At 46.6% G+C, this 23364-nt stretch overlaps 1 long non-coding RNA gene across 3 annotated transcripts in view; it reads left to right on the plus strand.

Moving 5' to 3' along the window:
- LOC142417554 (uncharacterized) overlaps positions 1-23364 on the plus strand; it is a 37793-nt gene continuing 14429 nt past the window's right edge. Inside the window, exons 1-4 of one of the 3 annotated variants that reach the window (XR_012778047.1) lie at positions 1-1890; positions 6563-6692; positions 9129-9388; positions 9474-9508. This is a non-coding gene — a long non-coding RNA (uncharacterized LOC142417554). Of the gene's footprint in view, positions 1891-6562; positions 6693-9128; positions 9389-9473; positions 9509-20436; positions 21013-23364 lie in introns of those variants that run through there. The other 2 variants (XR_012778049.1, XR_012778048.1) reach the window with 2 other exon arrangements.

The following is a 23364-nucleotide window of genomic DNA, read 5'->3' on the forward strand; positions in this document are numbered from 1 at the left end:
TGTAACGCCAGGGGGAGGTCTCCCGTCCAGACCCGGAAGCCGCTTTGGAGCGCAGAGCTCTCGGAGCGGCCCCGAAGTGCTCTAACCCTCTCCTCCTATGTGACCCTCCACAGGGATTCCCCCGCGACTCCCCGCTTCGACACGGCCCCGACCTGGCCCAGGTCCGTGTCCAACTGACCTAAGGCTCCTACGACTCCTCAGTAAGCTCCCCCAGCCGGCCCCCTCTGGCGCAGCCCCGGCCTCCGGCAGCCTCGCAGAGCTTCCGTGCGGCCCCTCCGCGATTCCCGCCCCTCACCAACGCAGTGCGCTGCCCTGCTGCGGCCCCGGTACTGTGGCTTCCCCTGTGACTCTGGGCAGGGTCTTTCCTTGCTCGTTGCGTGCTGGGACTCCCACCTTTTCTGTCAAGTTGCCTGGGTCGTTCCCGTCTCCCCCCTCAGAGTGGTCGGGACCCGCTGCCCGAGCACGAAACACAAAACCGCCGCCGACGCTCGCCCGCTTCACGGTTGCAGCCGCAGTTCTGGCCCTAGCCGGCGATGTTCGGCAGTTCCCTGGCGCCCGACTGTCCCCCGGAGGCAACACACCCCTACCCATCCGGCCGCGGCCGCACTCCGGTCCACCAGCCCCTTGGTCCCGAGTGCGGCTGTCCATCGGAAACACATGAGCCATCGCCATTAGCCCTGCCGGGGTCAGCGGGGTCTGCCAAAGCAGCTGAGGTGCGCCCCAGCTCCCGAAAATGGCATGCTGAAAGTTAAATAGAGAGACCTGGATCGTGCAAGGAGAAGTTGTATTAAGAGGACAAGAGAACAAATGGAGAATTTTGCAGTGCAACTAAAGGAAAAAACAGAAACACCGGGGGAGACACACAAATGGATGACTCTGGGAGCACAGAAAGGCAAAAGAATGGCCCAGTGGCATGCCAAAAGGCAATCGGAAAACCCTGAAGCACACCAGAAAGCTCCTGGAACAGTCTGAGACAGAAAAGAAGGCTAAACAGAAAACTTGCATGACAAATGGCAGGCCTCGGTACACACCAAAACGCCCCTAATTCATGCAGTGGGGCTCAGTGGGACTGATGGGAAGTCACCTGTCCCTATGTAAATTTCAACTCCCACCCCCGCCACCAAAGGCCCCAGCCCTTGGCACCAGACATACCAGGAATGTCTCAGGGTGCTGATGGATAATGCAGGAGCGGCTTTCAGGACCTTTCACAGCACTAGAGGGACCCTGGCTGCCGCCAGGATGATGCAAACAGTTCCTAACAGCCAAATGTCCGTGGCAACACAAGAGAAATTCCCCGCAGCCCTGTGAACAGCACAGGGGTTGCTCTAGAACCTTAAAGAACCTTAAAATGGTCCAAGAGCCGTTTAGGACTGGTCCCCATTTCCTCAGACACAATGTGTAATGTCCTCCCTGGAGCTCTGTGTTGAGACACTTTTTACTGATTGCAAAGGGACATGGATTTGAGCAGCCCCTGCGGGAAGCTGCTGCTGGGCACAGCCTCAGCGGCATGCCTGAGAGCCAAGCCTGTGGGAGCTCCACTCATGGGTGTTGACATGGCATGTCCATCAGAGACCATGGGTACGGAGGCCAGGGGAAGCCAGGTGCATCCCCCATGGGGTGGTGGTAATGCTAGGCAGCGTGTGAGTCCAGCCCCACAGAAAGGAGGCAGGCGGCCTACATCTCGATCGCTCAGAGACACCGCAGTCGTGCCTTCGGAGCGCCTCTGGGGAAGCATCCTTGCTGAGGGCTGTTTGTGCCATCTGAGAAGAGCACAATAAGATCGAGTGCTTGGAAGCAGAAACGAAGCACATTCAGACTCTAGAAACAAGTTTGTTTGTTTGTTTTTCCTCTGTGGGAGGAATCAACTGTTGGAACAACTTGTCCAAGGAGGTACTGGATTTGCTAGTGCTTTCCAATCAAGATTATATGTCTGTATAAAATCAAAGTGCTGTATTTTATGACGATGGGGCAGTTTGGCCACTCTATCTTTTGTCCGAAGTTTAGTTAGCTGAATGTACTCAAGGGCAGTAGGAGTTTACTTCTTTCTAGTATGAGTGATCTAGGGTTTCTGTTTCATCAGCTACCTGGGAATGACAGGTGGGACAACTGAAAATTTGTCTAGAGGAGTTAAGTCAGTGTCACAGGCCTTGAGAGAGCAAAGGGTATTTGAGGGAGCATGTTACTAAAATCTTAGCTGTATGCTATTAGCTAACAGGCCCTGCCTGAAGAAGGAAATCATCCCAATGCCCGTTTCTGTTAGGATGTGACCGATCCATTTTCTCTGGTGGAAAAGTTCCTGCCCTCCACTGCTTGCGCTTGCCCTTGCCCTGCAATTAACTCGGTGCCTCCCTGGTTTGGTAACTCGGGAGTCAGTGAGGCTGTGCTGTGACACGGTTACTTCTAGCTTGCTTTCTTTAAACAAACAAACAAAAAACCCCTCCATCCTGGGGATTATCTCCGTTAACTAGTTTATACCATGACTACTCAGACCATTGTAGCATCTCTGTAAAGAGAAAGATGGATGGGACGGTGAGAAGGAACTATTTATCCTAGCTTCAGTGCCTGAGCAAGCCTGCCCATGTATTTCACCCTGAGGCCAGAAAGAGAGAAGTGATTTGCCCAGCATGGATGAGCTAGCCTTTGTCAAAGCTAAGTTAGCACTTGGCCGTAGCTAGCTTCTGGCTTGCAGGCAAAATGCCAGTACCCTGGCTCAGTTTGTATGTTATTGGCAAAGTATAACACAGAATACTGTCTGCTCCTCTTTGTCTGTCCTTTTGTCTGCTCCTGCATCCAAAGTAAGGGAATGAGAATATGACAAGCAACCAAGAGCACTTTGCAGATTTGTGGTCCTAGGGGAGTTTTACTCATGCTATCAGGGGTTTCAGAGAGTTGTTCTGAGAGATTCAGAACATGTGATGAAGTCACAATGGCTGCGTGTGTTTGAGGCCAGCGTCACGCAGTATCGTTTTAGCTACGTTCCTCACTTTCTTTCTTTGGCTTGTATTGTAGGTAACGATTACAGTTATTTTGTGGGCGGTAGGTCTGGATTAAGAGGCTCTGACCCACCTTGGGAGGCGTTAATGTCCCATCCGTAGTTCTGTGGGGGTGTGTAAAGTGATTGAGTTGTAAAACAAAACACCTGGGGAGGAGATTTTTTCTTTTAAAACCAAATAACTCTCTAGATGTGCTCTAGCTGGCAGCCCCACACAGCTGCTGTGGCTATGGTAACCTTTGCTCCGAGGGGACAGAAGTGAGCAAAAGGAGGTGGTGCTGGTGTGGAAGTGGCCTTAGGAGCCACTGCTGAAGGAAGTACAGCTCATTCAGATCCTTGCAGCCTGACACATCCTGCTTGATTTCCCTCTGTGCTGCGTCTCGACTGAGGACAGAGTCCATGGAATCTAGGTTCAGTCATATTTACCTTGTGCTGTCTCTTGGACACTGGAAGGGTTTTGCAGACTCTTGCTTGCTGTCTAGCTGTCATTGGCCTTTCTTGGTATGGGACAGCCACGATGGGGCTGTCAAACCCATCTTTTCCAAGAGCTGTTTCACTGTAGCTTCCTCTGTCTTGACTGCTAGATTCACACAAGAGACATGCCTGCTCTACTTTGTTGCATGGGCAAGGGATCTTTCCCACAGAGGCTTTTCTGCATCGCACATTTACTTAGCCAGTCCCCTCTCTGGAGAGAACGCAGGGCTTCTTGACTGTTAATAACCTTCATTTGGAGCCAGTTGTTGCCTTTCTTGGGAAAATTGTGACATGGTCGAAGGCTGAGCCTACCCTTAGAAACACAGCATGACTGACAAGGCGATCTGTGGAGCATGTGCCATCTCCAGAGAGGATTCAGTGACAGTTACTTGGGTTGTAGGAAGACAGCTGGTGACAGCTGGCGAGTTTATCCTTTTATCGTTGTGGCTGTCAGTGCTGCTGTTCTTCCCATAGTTCCCTTTCCATGCATGTCAGTGCTGCAGCTGTGCTGATTAAGTGCAGAAGATGAATTCACTTGCTTGTTATTTCAGCCTTTTATAGATCCAGGTCTCGTTAATGGGTCTACCCGGCAGAGACAAGAGGGGAGTTTGGGGGTTTTTTATCTTTTTTTTTTCCCCCCCTCACCCTTCTGTATTTTGATTGAGAAGAGGTAATTCTACAACTCCTGTCTACAACAGTTTTCACTCCTGCTGAAGCTATAGTATCATGCTTAGCAGGGAAAGCTGCAAGTAAATGAATGCACATTGCATTCAGCTCTCAGGATTAGTTTCCCATCTGTCCATCTGCATTGTGGCACAAAATTAGAAAGCAGTCCTTCCAGCATGCAACTCTGACCTGCATTTCCCTCAACCGATTTATTCAGTCCTCAAGTGGTCAATTTTGTCATCTTCTATTCTTCACAACCAATGAAATACATGTGAAAAGGAACTGCCTGCAGGACGTAAAAGTGTAACTGCAAGTACTGAACGAAAGCTGAGCTTCCTGGTCTTTTCACAGCTTTCTTGCCAAACTCTTTGGCCTCACTGGCTCTCAGTTCTCTATGGGAAAAGAAGCCTGTAAAAGCCACATAGAAACATTAGCTGGCAAGGGCAGAGTAGCCTTCCCTCCCCTCAGCTGCAGGTTTTTTTATCCCCTCTTTGGCATCCACAGTGGTGTACTGAGCTGAGTCAGGGCTGAGAATGGTGGGAGAGAAGTTAAGTCTAAGGACTGGAGTCACAGGTGGCAACAGCAGCCTTTGTACTCCCGGCCTTTTTTCTTGCCTCTTTTTTGAGGCCTTGGGTAAGCGAAGCCCCTCATGCTTTCAGGGGAATAAAACTCCTCTTCCTTCCAGCCTTTGCCTGCCTCTGTGGCATACTCAGGGGACAGGCTGTCACTGTATGGGGGCACGTGACCCAGCAGGGACCTTGTTTTGATGGAGTCGTGACTGCCACAGATGGAAGACTGCACTTGTAAAGTTACCCCAAACACTAAAGTGGGGGAAGGTGCCACCTTCTCCCTGAGGAGAAGTCAGCTCAACTGTGGCTTATTTCCTCATGGGAAACAACTTATTACAGTTGTTCTGATGAAGCGCAGACCTTTTAGAAGTCAGCTCAACTGTGGCTTTCTCATTGCCCTGCCAACACTGACTCTGGTATCATCTTTTATTTCCAGTCTGCAGATTCTGAAATGTAAAACCCTCTTGTTCCCTGCCCACTACACTTGCCACCTGCCAGCTCTCACCTTACACAATCAGAATGCTCTTGAGGACTGAGACAGACTTGGCTCTCTCTGTACTGCCTCAAGTATGATGGAGTCCTGATTCTTTATTGAATTTCCTCACTGACTGGATAAATTCCATAGCTTGTGTAATGTAGGAGGTCAGCCTGGAACAAGCATTCCCAGATGTTTTGGGTCATGAGTGAATGTACTTTCTTGCAAATGGCCAGCCACTGTTCCCTTTAAATTTGGAATGAGAACAGTATACGATGATACCGTTTCATGGGCCTGCTGTGAATCACTTACCTGCACCCTTCTGACTGCCGGTGGGCTGCAGAGCACGATCAGGAATGCCATGTTGATGACCTAATTGTCCCATCTGGTTTTAAAACTAGTGAGTGAGACCTACAGGCATTACTTTAACTTTCATAGTCATGCCTGATACGTTTAAGCAGCACAGAGGCTACTTCTAAGCGCCTTCAGAATGTCTTTTGTGTGGTAATAAATTAGTAAGAATGCAGTAAATAATGTGGAACGGGAATATTTACAGAGTATATATTTTCCCCCAAAGCTCTGAAAGGCTCGATAAGGGAGGAATATACCCACTGCTCACTGAGATAAGCTCCCTGAGACAGAATGCAGCAGATGTTTAACAAGCTCTAACAGCCCCCAGACAATAACTCAGGAACAGGTCTGAGGGGTACTGTGTACAATGGAAGGCAATACTGGGAATTTTAGAATGTCAGAAGAGAGTCATTCCCAAATGGTAGGTGGGCCAAAATAGAAGTAGTGACAGTGTCCAAAAAGTGCCAGTGCAAGCTCCTCACTTCTGTGTTTTGTCCAAATGATGGTGCCTCTGTTAACACAAACCTCTCAAACGCCCTGCAGATTGAACAGGGGCTGTTCCCAGAGAGGAGCATGATACCAGGTTAATCGCTGCTTGCTCCAGAGTTTGGCTTGCATTTTTCATGTTGGCTCGGCTTGGTTTGGCTTGCGTTTTCATCGTTACTCTGATTACGTATCCAGTTGGGTCAGTAGGTACCGTTGGAAAGGAATAATTTGCGTTCTTCACCGTGGTGTAAGTTACAGATTCCTGACTCTTAGGTTGTAGTCTTCTGTGTGAGATAAGGAGTAGGGGGGGAGGAGGAGGGCATGGAAGAGCACTTCATTCAGACTTTAATTCAAAGATGTAGGCTTTGTTTCAAACAGTTTGTTGGCTGCTGCAGAGCTGCTTGAAGGAGGTGACTAGATGTCTGCATTTTGCCTCTACTGTCTGGAATACAGGATGGTACCCAGTGTCCTGTTGAAAATTTCTACAAGGTTAATTTTTTTTCTGAATTTTATTTGGGTCACAAGACTTTCCTTGTCTCTCCCTTTCAGTGGTATCCAGCACCAAGGCAGAGCCTTAGTAGACCGGGAGCAGTCCTGCACCCATGACACCAAAAGGGATGTGCCACTGTAGTCCATGGGATGCTGCTTCTATTACAAGCTCCTTAAAGAAACCTAAGCGGTGAGTTTTCTCAAGGAGAATATTTTCCGTAAATGCATATCACAGGCTGACTGTCTGTACTCTGACATTTTAAATATGTAGTTCCTAGAGTTCGTCTTCCTTCTCATTCAGCTATTCACTATGTGAGAGATGCCCCCTACTCCTGTTAGACAGCACTACAAAGAGCCTGATATCCTGGAGTTAAAACCTCACCCACCAAAGGCTGAAAAACAAACCATTAATTGCGGTTGCTCTCCTGAGAAACGCCTTCTCTCTCTCTCTCCCCTCTCGCCCCCCTCTCTTCTGTCTTCTTTTTTAAACTAGGCAGTGCAGTTGCAATTCTTGCATTTAGCTGGTTGATTGTAGTTCAAATTGCAGATTTTACTTCTCTCTGCTTTACTCTGATCACTTTGTTATTTCAAGGTGCTAGAGATATGCCATGTCTTACTCTCAAATGCAATGCTCTCGGGCATTTGCATTCCGTTCCATTCTCCAGAGATGGTTATGCTGTACACCTCATCAGATGTACACCATCCAGATGATGCTGTACACCTCATCATATTGGGTGCCTTCCAGTGGTGCACCAAGTGAGGTGGCTAACATCTGTCACTCTTTCTTTTTGAACTCCTCACCTTCCCTGGCAGAGAAGAGTGTGCCATGGAAGTTCTGCTTTGGTAGAATGTTTTGGTTCTGGACTTCTTCTTGGGAGGATTTGGGGTTATTTATTTTGGTGTGGTTTTGCTTTTTCTACAGCTCTAGGTTAGGGGAGATGCATTCAAAAGAATGCAACTTGTTCTTCAAAGGGCAGGAGAAGAGATGAGTGGTGGTCCTAGTTTCTGGAGTGTGATCGAGAGCGTTGGGAAGGCTCATTTCATAGATTTGAATCAGCCTGTAAGAAAGGCCAATTTTCAAAGCAAGAAAATGGTCTACTGGTTATTTGATCAGTGATTCACAGTACTCAGAAAATGTAATGCCCCAGATGTGGCAAACGCTAAGTGCTATCTATACAGGCTCTGGAGTGGACTGGGACATTAAAAATAATGATGTCTTTGAACGTGTGGGTTGGGAGTGCTGAGGAGAGACAGAGAGAGAAGTCAGTTTGATCTGTGGGGAAAGCAGGAGCTGCTTCCAAATTTAAGTGTGGGTCAGGGCAGACATTTGAAAGTTAAGCTGCGTAGTGTTCCATCTGATCCCTGTAGATTACAATAACAAAGGCAGTGAGTACAATATGAATCTTGAAAAATATTTAAAATGCAATGATATTTTGATTAGGTTGAGGAGCTTTTCAGCATGTGCATGCCCAGTGGGTGTGGACGTAGTCAGTATCTACCTTCCCAGGCTTTGCACAGTCCTCTCAATGTAGCTGTAAGTGGCAGCGTTCATATTTTAGGCTTGGGTGCATCATTTAAAAGTTTATGTCTCCCTAGATCTCTCTGTCTTATTGATGGAGTGAGAGGTTCCTCCAGAAAGCCATTCAGAGTACCTAGATTTACCCCAAATCTAGCCATCTTAAATGCCTTTGTAGGTGCTGTGTGACTATAATTCACAGGCCTTTGGTTTTCTCTTTATCGTATTCTGTTACCCCTTCTGCATTCAGGTTTCTCATGGGTTCTCTGGGTTTAAGTGTTTAGAAAGCATCTCATTCAGCCATCTGCTCAAGGTAGTACCCTGCAACTTGGAACATCATTCATGCTTGGTGTTAATAGATTTTGTTTTTTCCTGTCCTGGTTTTGGCTGAGATAGAGTTAATTTTCTTCCTAGGAGCTGGTATAGTGCTGTGTTTTGGATTTTAGGATGAGAATAATGTTGATAACACACTGATGTTTTGGCTGTTGCTAAGCGGTGTTTACACTAGTCAAGGACTTTTTCAGCTTCCCATGCTCTGCCAGGTGCACAAGAAATGGGAGGGGACACAGCCAGGATAGTTGATCCAAACTGACCAAAGGGCTATTCCATACCATATGATGTCATGCCCAGTATATAAACTGGGGAGAGTTGGCCAGGGGGTAGCGGTCGCTGCTGGGGGACTGGCTGGGCGTCGGTCAGCGGGTGGTGAGCGGCTGTATCACTTTGGGTTTTTTTCCCCTTCCCTCCCTTGGGTTTTGTTCCTCTCTCTCTCTTGTTGTTTTCCTTCTCATTACAATTAATTATTATTATTACTATTATTTTGTTCCAATTATTAAACTGTTCTTATCTCAACCCATGAGTTTTCTTACTTTTGCTCTTCCGATTCTCTCCCCCATCCCACCAGGGGGTGAGTGAGCGAGCGGCTGCGTGGTGCTTAGCTGCCGGCTGGGGCTAAACCACGACATTTCCATTGACGTGGGGAGCATTAGGTACCAATTCCTTTCAGCGGACATGGATGGAGCATATCCAGAATTCTGGGAAAATGTTTCAGAATTGATTTGGTTTTAGTAGGATTCTACTGAAAGTGCTAAAGGTGACCTAAATTGCTAGGGATGGACCATAGGTGCAGAATTGAAGGGACAGCAACCTCTAGCAGGGAAAAGAGGAAGCAGTGGATGAGCAGGAACAACACGTTCGACAGGAGTTTGAATGACTTGACAGAGGTCATGCACCAAACCCACAGCAGAGTCAGAACAAGAATCAAAGCTACCAATTTCTTCTGCAACGTCTTCATCTCGGGACCTTCAGCCATTCATTTCAGCACTCCAGTGAGGTGCTATGCAGCTCGGGAGTGGGGGTTAAGAGACTGGGTTAGTTACTTGTTTACCAGAATCCCTTTGCTTAGGCACATCCATTCAAAGTGAACCCTTCTAATCACTGGCCTTCTGATCTCAGTGTTTCTCACTGATTGTTATCAAACGCATGCACAGTGATACTGTGGTTCTAAGTCTCAGTGGGCATCTTGTTACAAAGCTTGCTACTTTGTAAAGACACGGAATCATCCTGCCGGTAATAGCATCGTCTGTCTATTGCCTGCCCCCCGCCCCTCCTTGGCTGTTTGTTTGTATGTTTGTATTTGGTGAAAATAGTATCCCTTTGCCATAAAGATCGCAATGTTCAAGCTGCGACTCACATTACCGCATTTTATTTGCTCCTGCTGTCACGCAGCCCCTGCAGGTCATAATTCACTGTGGGTGTCATCACAAAACAACCTTGCTGGCCTTGTTATTGTTATTGGGTCCAGAAAGATGAGTTGCTGACCTTTCCCAAGTGCTATTTCTGTTGACTGCTAAAAACCTTAGAACAAAGTTGCGTCTTTCTTAGTGGTGTGAGCCAGACTCTTTATCTGCCTGCGAGCTTTCTGAATCTTAGCACATCTGTGAAAATAGCTCCAGGTATTTCAAAGGAGAGTGTAGTTTACTCTGCATATACTCTGAGGAAGGGTAAGCTTCAGGGCCTGACTACTGGTACTAAGTAGTACTGGTTAATCACATTCATGTAGCTTCCGGTTTGCTTGTAGCAGAAGAGTGAGCTCACCTCTGCTTGCGAGCTCCCATGTAGAAGGCCTACTGCTGACCACCACATAGACTGCCAGCTGTTGGTGTGGGCAGCCCAGTGCTGGTCTGCGCTGTAAGGAGCTCATTTGGAATACAGTAGCAAGGCTGGAAAAAAGGTATTGTATATTCCACTGGTTTCAGGGTAACAGTTGTCAAATGCCTGCTATTCTGCTCTGCATCTCAACTCTTTTGGGTATTACTTTGCAATGCTAATTTGGAGCAAAGCTCCCAAGCTGTACCAAGCTGTACAGGATATAGGTAAAGGAACTGCCAGTTCCACAATTCTTCAGATTATGGAAGAAAACCCCACATTTCTAAATATATCGGGGGGGGGCGGGAATTTCTGGAAAGATTTGATGTTGATGTTCATGGGAAGGTTTAAAACCAGAAGCATATGAAGGTCCCCATATTTTCTCTGATTTTAGGGTGAAGGATGAGGAAGTCATATCAGTTTAATTCCATCAGGGAAGTCTTAAATATTTCTTTGCTGAGGGACATATCTTAGGGCAGCGAGAAAGAGACAGACAGATAGGTGCACTCCCCTGGCTTCCTCCTTTCACAGCTGTCAGGGCACTGAAGCAGCATGGAGGCAAAGCTCAGGCCTGATGCTAGAGGACTAAATGAGAACTGTACAAAGCCGAGTTCTTGTCCAGCAGCTTAACCACTGGTGCTGTAGGCAGATCGCTTCAGAAAATGCTTCCGTTTCTGTCCTGTCTGTAAAATGAGGATGAAAATCTTGGCTTTCTTAAAGGACTTAGTGATCTACTCACAGGAGGAGGTATATGTATCTAAGGAATCAGGGATTAGTTTAGTTCTATATAAAATGAGTTGAAGCTAGGTCATTGGCGAGCATGCTGCCGCTCTCTGCATCTCAGCGTTCATTGCTCTGATGTTAATGCCTCACCAGGGTCCAGCTAGCTTGTCCAGTGCTTCTAGACTAGTGCCTTTCAGTTGCTTGTGCTAGCACTTGGGTAGTGCCTAAGAAATTCTTAGCAACAGCTCGGATCAAAGGGTTTTGATGAAGCAAAACACAAATGAGAAGAGAGTGCTTTTCTCTGCCTCTTTTTGTGAATGTTCTTGTAAGCCTAGATAAAGAACACCTTCCTTTGTTACTCATTTATTGGCCCGTATGAGAGGATAACAATCCTCTTTTATAGAATTGTTTAGGTTTTTTTTTTCACTGCCATGCAAGGCTCGTGACAGTGCTGAAGGCCATGAGTTTAAACCACCTTGATGACCTATGGGGGGAACCGTTATGCTTAGGCAAAACATGATTACTCGCGAGTGTGAAATGCTCAGATTAGCTGTTCAAATAGTTGGTAAAAGCATGGGAACTCTTATTCAAATAGTTGCCTGAGGAAGGAGACGGTTTCTAGTCGCTTCCATTTTTTGATGTTGAATTCTGTGCACTCCCAGATAAATCAGCATCCACTGTCACACAAGCCTCAGCTTTTGAATGCCAGCCATCATGGAGGACCAAACTCTGTATGTGCCCAGCTAGGTAACTCAAGGCACAGTTATGGGTATGCGGTGGCCATGGTATGTTCTCTTTCTGCCTGTACAAATGCACCCTCCCGCCGTCCCCCAAAATAACTTACCGCTTAGTTTGGTCTGTCAGTTAACCAGCCAGCATTCCCAGTAGCTGGATAAAGGCCACCTGGACACTGATTGCCTCTCCGTGTTCCAGATCATAATCTGTGAAGTGTCCAGTATTTATGGTACTGTGACCAAAGCACTGATGTGGAAGCTCTCTCAGAGCTACCTGTGTCCTTATATCATCAGCATGCTATATCCTGTTATACTACAGATGCCTGGGGGAACGACTCTGCACTGAATGTAAATATTTTTAGTTTTACTAACTTCAGATGGTCTAGGACAGTTGGTGCTGGCTAGAGATTAGCTCCCACTTCTTTATGTACGCTTGAACTACACTACAGTCAAGGTCTTACAATTCATCCAAATACCACTGTCATCAATGGGAGTCAGTCCTTTATTTTGTCTGTATTTAAACAATGCAGTTAAGCAGAGGAATGGAGTTCAATATTGGAGAAGCAGAACTTTGTGAAGGGTCTGGACATAATTGTTGCATATGAGAGGTGAAACAAGGAATGCTAGTGTAATATCAGTGCATTTGTACTGCCTTAGGTAACAGGAAGCTCAGGCTCGTTCTTGTAGCGGGTTCACATTAAATAGATAGGTGTATCGTCAGAAGAAGTCTTTAGCATTGTATTACTTCACTGGTAATACAGTTTAAGAATTTAAGAGAGGGTAATCACCTTGAGATTGTATCTCACCACTGCCCCCCTTTTATTGTTTGAACACCTGGTTTCTGGGAATATACTGAAGTGGCCTTTAAGTTTAGTATCTGCCATAAAGTTTTACATGTTTTCGGTGCCAAAGTTTAATATGTCAAAATGATGCTCTGGTATCCTTGTTATTATAGTGGCTTGCTATAGCTGAAACGTAGTCTCCCTGCACGGTCCTCACTAGTTCTGTGACTGCAAATTTATAAGCAGCTGAGATAGCTTCTTTTTTAGCTCAGAAGTCCCTGAACAGCAATAAAGGGAGAACAGAGCTAGTGAATAAGAGCATGTTTAGCTATTTATGAAGGATCACATATGAAGCCAGAGCTGGAGGCAATGGCTCGGTGGAAACAAAATGTGACTCCATTGAGGTCAAAGCAGTTATATCAGGATTCATCTGTAGCCCCCATTTATTTTTAGTTTCCCTGTTAACATTCCTTCGTATGTACTTATAGCATGCCTCTCCCAATATTCTCCTCACCCACTCAGTTTCCCTGTCCTTTCTCATAACAGAGTGTTGGGGCTCTGGTTTAACTTCTGGTCAGATATTTAAAAAACAACAACCAAAAAAACCCCAAAACACCCAAAAACCAAAAGACACCTAACTGCCATTGCTGTTGGCAGAAGTTGGCTGGGAAAATCCTAATAAATCCAGTACTCCAGTACTTAGATGTGCAGTCTTCAAAATCAAAACCAAGGCCTGCATTCTGATTTTAGAGACACAACTGTAAATCTCAAGTAACTCTGCAGGAATTGATAGAATAACTCCACATTTACCCTAGTATTATAGCCGAGACTGGAATTTGCCCTGTTATCTTTTAAATTACCAGCATAGCATATGCATATTTACCTTGATTAGTAGCTTCAGATCATTCCTTCCATTATGTTTAATGCGAATATGCAAGGTCTGTGTTCTGTCTTTGGTAGAAGTCTTTCCCAGCCTTGCAGAAATCATATTGCAAATATTACATGGCTGCCCTTGGTAAACGTCTGACTCTATTGCCAATTGCTGGTATAGTCAGTGATTTAATGACCGTTAACTGTGTCACCTATGTCACGCAGGCTGAAATGCCATGGCAGCCAAGGGCTAAAATTATCCTGTTGAAGGAAGAGAGCTGATCACTCTCTCTTGGGGACTGTATCAAATTTGTACAAGTTTGCCATAGGCTGTGAGCATGTTTTAACACTTGCAATCTCCCCCCAAAAGGAGGCATAATGAAATCGGTTCGCTGTAGAACAAGAAAGAGAGGGAGAGATCATAGCAAGCTGGGAAGGATAACAAGCCAGAAAAGCAGAGCATTCAGGAAAAAGGGAACCCCAGTTGGGAAAAGAGAGAAGCCGACATACTGGTCAGGCCACTATCCAAACTGTGGGAATTTTATGTGGTACACAGGAATGTGGTGGAGGGTTTGTGAAGGATGCTTGAGGAGCTCATCAACCAGCATTATCAGACAGGAAAGCCACTATCAAGCCCTGGCCTGATAAATGGTCAAAGAGCCCGAAGAATTCCATAATGGAAGCTGGAGTAGTTTATGAAGTGTTTGGGGAATGCAGAGTGAGATAGTGGGGTACCTAGCAGTAGATTACACCCGAGGCATGAGCAAGAACAGCATGCTACTGGTCTCTTGACATTCCTGAAACTCTCCAGATGCTCGACAAAGGTGTTTCTTGGAATGAAGACAAAAGCAGACTGCAATTAGCTTATTTGGGAACAAAGCACTGGCCATTTTAGCCAGCTTTTGGCAGCTCCACAGAGGAAGCTCCCCAGCCATGGAAGCATGCAGCGGTGTCCCAGCCTGACGGAACGTCAGGATGCTAACCATGGAGCTGTCCCTTCTCATAGTGTTGGGCGACCCTGCTCCTTTCAAATGCAAAATCCAGTAGCAGCTTTTCATCCTCCCTCCCAGGAATTTGCCTGTGAGACCCCCGGCCTGGGTCACTCTCACAGCGCACCAGAGTCCCGTAAGACTTGCAGTTACTTCTCCCTTTTGCCCACCTCTGCCCCAGTCTCGGAATTCCCAGTGGTGTCACCCCTGGCCCCCAGACTGGGTAAGCTGAGTGCTGTGGAAAATAATGGCTAATAATAAGACACATTGTAAGACGCTGTGCATGGTGAAGCAGGTGCTAAGGAGGAGATGTGATTAAGGAACTGGTTTTGGTGAAGTCACCATAGATTTTTTTCCACTTCTTCTGTAACAGAGCACTTTGAGACAGGTGCTGACAAAAAATGTCCCATCGCTGAGGCCTTCCCCTCGGCTGGCAGTCCTGTGTAAGCTGGAGCTAGGCCAGAGTATCAGATTGCCTTCTGCCATGAAAAGCTAGAACTCTGATCTGGAAAGAATTGGAACTGCCCATGGAACGCTGTCAGACACACGATCGGATAGTGATTTGCTGAGGAGAGGATGACCAGGCCTCAGCGTTATCTGAGATCAGTATTGAGAAAACAAAGTTTGCAGCCATGGCAGCAACTGCTGTCTCTTAAATGTTACCCTTTACACGGCTTGGCACCCTGAAGTGTAACAGAGATTGTTAGTACTTCTTGTGGTGAGTGAACAGGGCCGAAGGAGCTGAAAGACCTTGCACAAATCGGGGAATGGCTGATCCTTTTGCTGCCTGTGGATATACGTGATTGCACATATATCTGCAGGCATATACCTTGTGCATGCACTCTGTTTCTTTCTGCCATCATCATTTCAGCGTTGTGATAATTCCCGGTGCCAAGCAAGGATAACGCAGAAAAGTTGCCTGTCAGTTATGAGGACTCTTGACTATTAGCCCACACAAAGTGATTGTTATCTTCAGCTGTTTTCAAATAAGCTTTGCAGATTAGAACTAATGATCAAGATAAGTCACTAAGAACATAACTGATTTTTAATATTTAGAATGTTTATGCTCCTTTAGTTGCTAAAATCTTGTAATTTCACATGCCATCAGGCTGTGAAACCTCATCTGAGCGGCGATTATTCACGTGCACTCAAATCATCCCATTTTAGAATCAGCTTCTGTTATTTAAACTATCCCAAGTCTTTCTACACTTAAGGCACCTCTTTAAACCCTTGTTGCATAAATTCTGGTGGATTACTTTGCTTTTAGATTAGTCCACTTTAGTAGGTTGTGTTTTCTCAAGGTCTGAAATGAGTATGACTTAAGATGAGTCTAGAAATAACTTCTTTTCAGGTGAGGATTCCCCAGCTCGTGCTTCAGCTCACAAATGCACATGGGTGCACCTGCGTGTGATATAGGGGCAGTGCCAGTACCAGTCATACAAACAGTACCAGTCATACAAAGACACATGCATGCTCCTGTCAGAGTCTGTAAGATGTAGTGAATGTTGACCAAATTAGCCATACAGTTCTGCTTATTCCATCACACTCATGTGATGTAATTTAGGTTTCTTTTCCTACCTTCCAAGCTCTCCCACCTTTTCACTCCCCCAGATCCTCTGGCTGGGAACTTGATGTTAAAAAACTACTGGAAGAAGTGGCCTGAAAGGCAGTCTTCCTGTTGTCCCAAATGACAAGACTGTAGTAGGAAAAGCGATGACTAGTGAGGCAAAAGAAAGATTTTTAGCAGGGCCGACTGTTCTATGGGTACCCAGCCCCTGGAGTTGGAAGATAGGGATGGGGACCAGACTGGAGCACCCATAATCCAGGGGGAAATGGTGAGTGACCTGCTGCACCACTTAGATACTCACAAGTCTATGGGGCCTGATGAGATCCACCCGAGAGTGTTGAAGGAGCTGGCAGAAGAGCTCACTAAGCCCCTTTCCATCATTTACCAGCAGTCCTGGCTAACTGGGGAAGTCCCTGCTGACTGGAGATTAGCGAATGTGACGCCCATCTTCAAGAAGGGCCGGAAGGAGGACCCGGGGAACTACAGGCCTGTCAGCCTGAACTCGGTGCCGGGGAAGCTGATGGAGCAGATCATCCTGAGTGCTCTCACACAGCATGTAGAGAATAACCAAGGGATCAAGCCCAGCCAGCATGGGTTCAGGAAAGGCAGGTCCTGCTTGACCAACCTGATCTCCTTCTATGACAAGGTGACCCGCCTAGTGGATGAGAGAAAGGCTGTGGATGTTGTCTATCTAGACTTCAGTAAAGCCTTTGACACAGTTTCCCACGGCATTCTCCTGGAGAAACTGGCTGCTCATGGTTTGGACGGGTGTACTCTTCACTGGGTAAAGAACTGGCTGGACGGCCGGGCCCAAAGAGTGGTGGTGAATGGAGTTTACTCCGGTTGGCGGCCGGTCACCAGTGGTGTTCCCCAGGGCTCGGTGTTGGGGCCAGTTCTGTTTAACATCTTTATCAATGATCTGGATGAGGGGATCGAGTGCACCCTCAGTAAGTTTGCAGACGACACCAAGTTGTGTGGGAGTGTTGATCTGCTGGAGGGGAGGAAGGCTCTGCAGAGGGACCTGGACAGGCTGGATCGATGGGCCGAGGCCAATTGTATGGGGTTTAACAAGGCCAAGTGCAAGGTCCTGCACTTGGGCCACAGCAACCCCATGCAACGCTACAGGCTTGGGGAAGAGTGGCTGGAAAGCTGCCTGGCAGAGAAGGACCTGGGGGTGTTGGTCGACAGCCGCCTGAATATGAGCCAGCAGTGTGCCCAGGCGGCCAAGAAAGCCAATGGCATCCTGGCTTGTATCAAAAATAGCGTGGCCAGCAGGACTAGGGAAGTGATTGTGCCCCTGTACTCGGCACTGGTGAGGCCGCACCTCGAATACTGTGTTCAGTTTTGGGCCCCCCACTACAAGAGGGATATTGAGGTACTGGAGCGGGTGCAGAGAAGGGCAACGAAGCTGGTGAAGGGTCTGGAGCAGAAGTCTTATGAGGAGCGGCTGAGGGAGCTGGGACTGTTTAGCCTGGAGAAAAGGAGGCTGAGGGGAGACCTTATCGCTCTTTTCAACTACCTGAAAGGAGGTTGTAGAGAGGTGGGGGTCGGTCTCTTCTCCCAGGTAACAAGTGATAGGACAAGAGGAAATGGCCTCAAGTTGCACCAGGGGAGGTTTAGACTGGATATTAGGAAATTTTTCTTCACCGAGAGGGTTATCAAGCATTGGAAGAACAGGCTGCCCAGGGAAGTGGTTGAGTCACCATCCCTGGAGGTATTTAAAGGACGTTTGGATGAGGTGCTTAGAGACATGGTGTAGTGGTGGTTTTGGCAGTGTTAGGTTTATGGTTGGACTCGATGATCTTAAAGGTCTTTTCCAACCTATATGATTCTGTGATTCTGTGATTTTATAAGGTAATAGAGAAAAAGGCATGGAGAGGATTGAGAAAAGCTACAGGTCAAAGAAGGGGAGAGAAAAGGCAAGCTATTGAAACAAGCAAGGAAAAATGGTATTTCACTTTCTCTCTCAGTGTCTCTTGGGGGGAGGAAGGATGGTGACACTTAACAAAGGATGGAAAGGTCAGCTAAAACTTACCAAGTTGCTAGATCATTGTGAGAAGAAAGGGAGCCTATCCCCTTCCTCAACTGGGCAGAACAACTCCACGATCAGTGGGCTGCACTCCCCTACTCTTCTTATACCAGTTTCATCCAGGTACAGCCCCACCAGCTTTGGAGGGCTACCTCCTCTGGCCGATGGGAGTAAACAGACAGGCATCCATTTTCAGATGCTGGCTAGTGGGAAAAGATAGGCATGATCCCAGGCTTCCCTGCAGAGGAGTAACTTCCAAAGGGTGGAATGTGGAAAGTCCTCTGATATATCAGCTTGTTTTCTGCAATGCTTAATTGTATTCCAAATGTAAAAGTCATCAACAGTGCTGTCCAGGAAGATCAGTTCACAGAACCCAATAACATATCTGAGCTACTATGGAGTAGGAACCTACTTCTTTCTTTATATGATCCTGGCTTTTTAAAGAAGCCTTACAGCAAACTGAAGTCACATCCACTTCCTGTCACCCCAGTTTTGGCAGAAGAGTGTAAAGGACCTTTAAGCCTCAGTAGTCCCAGAGATTCAATAGCTTGCCCAATTATTGCTGGAAAGTCAGTGGCAGAGGGAAGACCAGAGCCCAGTTGCTAGTCCCTGCTCTGACTGGTCTGCTAACATGACTGAAAAGAGTCTCAAGGAACTAAAACAGTTCATAAAATAAAACAAACTTACAAATTACGTCCAAAGGGGAACAAATCTGAAGTAAGGAAATCTGACACTTACCCTATGCAACTGTACTGCACAATTGATTTTAAGGGCTCCGGAATTATGACTGCAGTGTGCTATGTGGATTGGCACGCGACACACTGGCAAATCACATTGAGGGCACTGGCAATCTTTTTGTGTGTGCACTTGCCTTCTGGTAGTAATCATGTTTCACAGAGTAAGTGCAAAGCCTCTGGTCTTTTGCATGTGCGTTGATGTGGTTTGCACTTGCTTTGGCACTGCACGTCTACGTTTCTTGTGTCACGCTGAAGTACAGCAAAACACTTGAGTATCTGTCTTTAAGAACAAAGCCAATTAGATGCAAATTTGGACACAGGTGTATGCATCTTTTTGAGTCGGAGTTCAAGTGGACACATACGCATTTCAGTGATGCGGTCATTCCCTCTGCTTTGCCTGATGCTGTGAAGCTGCCCACTTAATCCAGTGCTTTTACAAACGGTATTTTTCAGCTCTGCTTTGACGCTGCCAGTCATTATAGTATGTTTTAAACACATATGCTGATTAATCCAAACTGTCTTGTTGGGAGCAACCTAAAACTTTGAATCTTGTTCTCTAACTTCTTCTCCTCATTGGTTAGAGGATTAATTTTGGAATACAAATGACAGCAAGCAGGAGTGAGCCGTGGAAGATGCCAGGCACCACTTGCTGGCATAGGGAACGTTCCCCCTGTGGAAGGCTTGAGCTGTCTTGCAGGTTGCTGCTTAAACTCTGGTAGCCTGGAACCTGTCAGAGGAAGGGGAAAGAAGCAATGTGGGCTGGCAAAGTATCACATCCTAACAGCTGGCCATGTATCCTGGCGGTTGGTCATAGTCATCAAGATTCCAAGCCTAAACCTGTGAATGTGCCAAGAGCTGATGGGTTAAGCTGGTGGTTAGGATGGCATGCTGCCTTATGCATGGTGCCAGTGTTACAAGTACTTCTTCTATTATAGGAGTACTGAGAGCTCCCAGTTATGCCGGATGCCACCTAGTAATTCACGGGGTAAAAAATAGTCTGTGACCAAAACAGCTGACCATCATATTCAGCAAGACAGTCAACGGAAGGTGCCTTACCTGAGGGGATGTTATTAGCTGTATTCTGCATATAGGGGAACTGAGGTAGAGGAGGGATGAAGATGACTAGCGCAGGGAGGATGTCTCTGACAGAGTGGTTGAAGCGACTCAGGCTACCACATTAAGCAGTTATGCCTGTAGTTTTAGAAGCATCTGGCCTGGCATGAAAAATAAGAAAACTGCTGTCTTGAAAATGAGTAAGAAAGAAACATTTCCCACCCTTAATGCATTGCACCTCTACGTCCAGTTTGTACAGTGCATTTTGGACTCCTTCAGAACCAATTCTTGGTGGTGGTTGTTGTTAGTATGAAAAGGTGCTTTCTATAATGTCAGGACTGCTTCTTGCAGGAAAAGCCTGATGTGGCATCCCGTACATCACTGGCAAATCTGCTACTGACTTGGCCAGCAAGATCTCACCCAAGCCATCTTTACAAAGCACAGCATCTGGCAATGAGCAGAAGCTGGTTGATTGTTTTCTTTTTTTTAGCCAGCTTCCCAGTACAGAGTGGAAAATGGCCAACCGCGTCAGAATCGACAGAGGACAAGAAGATGTGAGGATGGGGCTTGGCAAAGAACAAATGGGCAAAAGCGAAGATACTGCCACATGACCTACTTCCTGCAGGGAAAATCGATTCCCAGCTGGAATGCCAGGGAGAGGAATAGCAATGTTTTTTGGCATATAAATTGCAGTCAGGACTAGGATAAGCTGAGGAAGGACTGGCATAATTTGAAGAGCATTTACTTTGTCAGAGGAATATAAACAATAATGTTCTTCCATTGCAGATCCAATGCAGACTTGCTGCAAAATTGGCTCATGAACTGCCCTCGCACAGGAGTAACACTTGTCAGTATGAAGTGCACACCCATGCAGACACTTGGTTTAAACATTAGAGAAACCTTTTGCTAAGGGCCGATTGCCAGAAGGGACAGAATTTGTGACATCCTTTCTCTGGACTTAAACCCTTAAACAATAAACACTCATGCGGTAAGCCTTTCTATGGGAGTCTTCTACAAAAGAAGGCATTTTGCAGGTGACTGGGAAATGGAGAGTCAGCAGGAGGATGAGCAGATGCCTGCTGGGATAAAAAGTCTGGCATGTTTTTCCTCTGAAACTTTCAAGTGTTCCCGTGTGCTTGCCACCTGGCTGTATTTGAAGGTCATCTGTTTGCAGGAAGACAGCAGATTCTGTGGAAATCGGGTATGTCCTGGCTCCTCTCTGAACTTCTCCATTTGCCAGTCCTTGTCAGGCCACCGTTTGCTAAGGCGAAGTGTCCGTACCTGCAAAACTCAGTCATTAATGTTGCAGAATTAGGAGCCCTGAACTGAGTTCTCTTTGAGGTTAGCCACTGTGCTTCTGCTCTGCCCCAGCAATGGCAGAAAAACAATGATTCAAAAATACTCTGAGGATTTTCCTCACCAGAGGGAGGCAACACAGACTGACCTGTTAGTCTGTGCAGAAAAACCAACGACAGCTTTACCTTCAGCTTTTAGCTGGAGATAGCACTTCCTTGCCAAGTGGAAAAGGCACGTATAAGAAGGGATTAAGCATCTGTGGGCAACACTAAATTTATTCTCACAGCCCAATTTAAGAGTAAGTGGAATGCAGATGGGATAGACCCATATGTACCGAAACGCCAGGTGCTTATACAACACCACACACGTCCATTCCTCATCCTACTGCCTGCTCTTCAGTGCTTCGTTTTAGCTTCTGTTCTCACTTCTTTAATCCTCTGTTGCTTTCAGTACCAAGACCCTGAGGATCCTGCTTTATTCTCGCTGCTCTTTTGGTGGTGGCAGTGGAGAGCGGTAGTGGAGAGATACAGTCTTAGTCTCTTCACAAGCAGAATTTTGGCTGGCAGCAGTACAGAGGTTTCCAGTACCAGGACTGTCCAGCGCCTGTCACAGCACACCCTTTAGACTCTTTTGATGGCAGAGAACAAGGCCTTTGGTCACTTTACAGAATTTAAGGTATGGTTTTCAAGCTGTTGAGGAGAGGGAAAGGGAGAGGGAGAGGCAGACTCTCCCTGGGAAGCAACGTACCACAGGAGATAAATGGCTCCTGCTCCAGCCAGATAAAAGGCACAAGTAACTACGTGAGAACAAAAGATAGAAAGAGACATGGAAAACATGAGTGTGGCCGAGGCTGGTGACAGCATTGTTCTCTGACACCTTGCCGAAAGCAGCCTTCCCACAGAGAAAACATTTTCCACCCCAGTGGGTAGCTGTCAGAGAATACAGCAGTTGCATCTCACCGCCATTCTTGAAGGAAAGCATCTCTTCTCTGATTATTTTTTTTTTCCAAGGCAGGGACAGCTTCCCTGCTGGCATCGATCCCTGCCGCCCTATTGGTTTATGAAGCTTTGCCAGTGTGGTGAGAGCTGTGTCTGCCGTTGGAAGTTACTGGGCAATGAGGTATCACAAATTTGCTGTGCGCTAATTAATCAGCATGCCTTGTGCAGGGTGAGACTGAGGAACTGACTCCATTCAAGGGTAGTCTTACTGCATGCTAAGAACCAGACTAGCTGCTCACTGCTGCCCAGTGGAAGTGGTCTTCTTCCTTTCCCAGTTGCTGCTCTGAGTACTACCCAGTTCTTTCCTTCTCCTTCCATTGGCTCCTGGGCTCTTCAGACTCTATTCTGGGCTGACTCAGCTTACTAGCCCAGAAGAGAGCAAATCTGTTTCTTTTTTACTTGGACTGTTTTCTGCTGGATTAAACGATTGAATTGGCTCATGAAGTGTTCTGATGAACCTGGAGCCGGTGTGACACAAACAGTGGGAGTGAGGATGGTAACAGGGGACTTGGCTGTCCATCTCAGCCACAGTGTACCGTTAGATCAGATCAGCTCTATCATCTCTCTTAACCCCATGAGTGTCTGTATAAGGAATAGGTGTAGAATATACTGTATGCTGCACATTCATGACCTCCCTCACTCTGAATGAACTTCCTTTTAGATGGGAGTTCCTTCCTTTGAGAAGGGTGTGCTTTTCAGGTCAAATTGCAGAGGAGGATCTTTTTTTGATTACTCCTAGGCGCGTTCACATCAAATTTCTGTCTTTTTCATTGTCTTCTCTGCGTTGTCATGTACTTCAGAGGGGATGGAAGAGAAAGGCTGCTATATTGCGTCTGTTCTGCAGAGCAATAAGATCCATCTATCCTTTTCTCACCTGTGTTGGCAACCACCCAGAGTCTTAGTCTCCTGAAAACACAGGGAAGTGTATGTGAGTTTTATGCTGGTCCCTGAAGGCCAAGGGAGTGTGTCCTTTAGAAGACTGCTCTTAACAAACCTGTAAGCAGAGGAGCTTGACTTCATGGACAGTAATAGGGTCATCAGCGGAGATAAAGCTCTATCAGTAAATGATACTATAACCTAGGAGAACTTTCTAGTTGCTCTGGAGTTTGTCAAGCCTCTAACCTTAACGTGCACTTTGCCAGTTTGAGCCCTGAAAGCAAAGGAAAAAAAATTGGCCAGTTTTACACTGGAACTGGAGAAATGAGTGGAACTATGTTGCCTTGTGTGTGATGGAAGTAACTGATGAGGAAATTATCAGAATGTATCTTTTCGCTGAGGAAAGAGGTTTTGCACTCTTACAATATGGCTTTCCAGGTGTCCCTGTCTTGCAGACCCATCTTTCCATTTCACATGTCTCACATGGTCTCTTTCCTCATGCCTGAGAGCATTGCTCTGAGCTCCTCCTTATTTCAAAGGCTTT

This window comes from Mycteria americana, chromosome 15 (genome assembly GCF_035582795.1).
Source record: "Mycteria americana isolate JAX WOST 10 ecotype Jacksonville Zoo and Gardens chromosome 15, USCA_MyAme_1.0, whole genome shotgun sequence".
Classification (NCBI taxonomy): Eukaryota; Metazoa; Chordata; class Aves; order Ciconiiformes; family Ciconiidae; genus Mycteria; species Mycteria americana.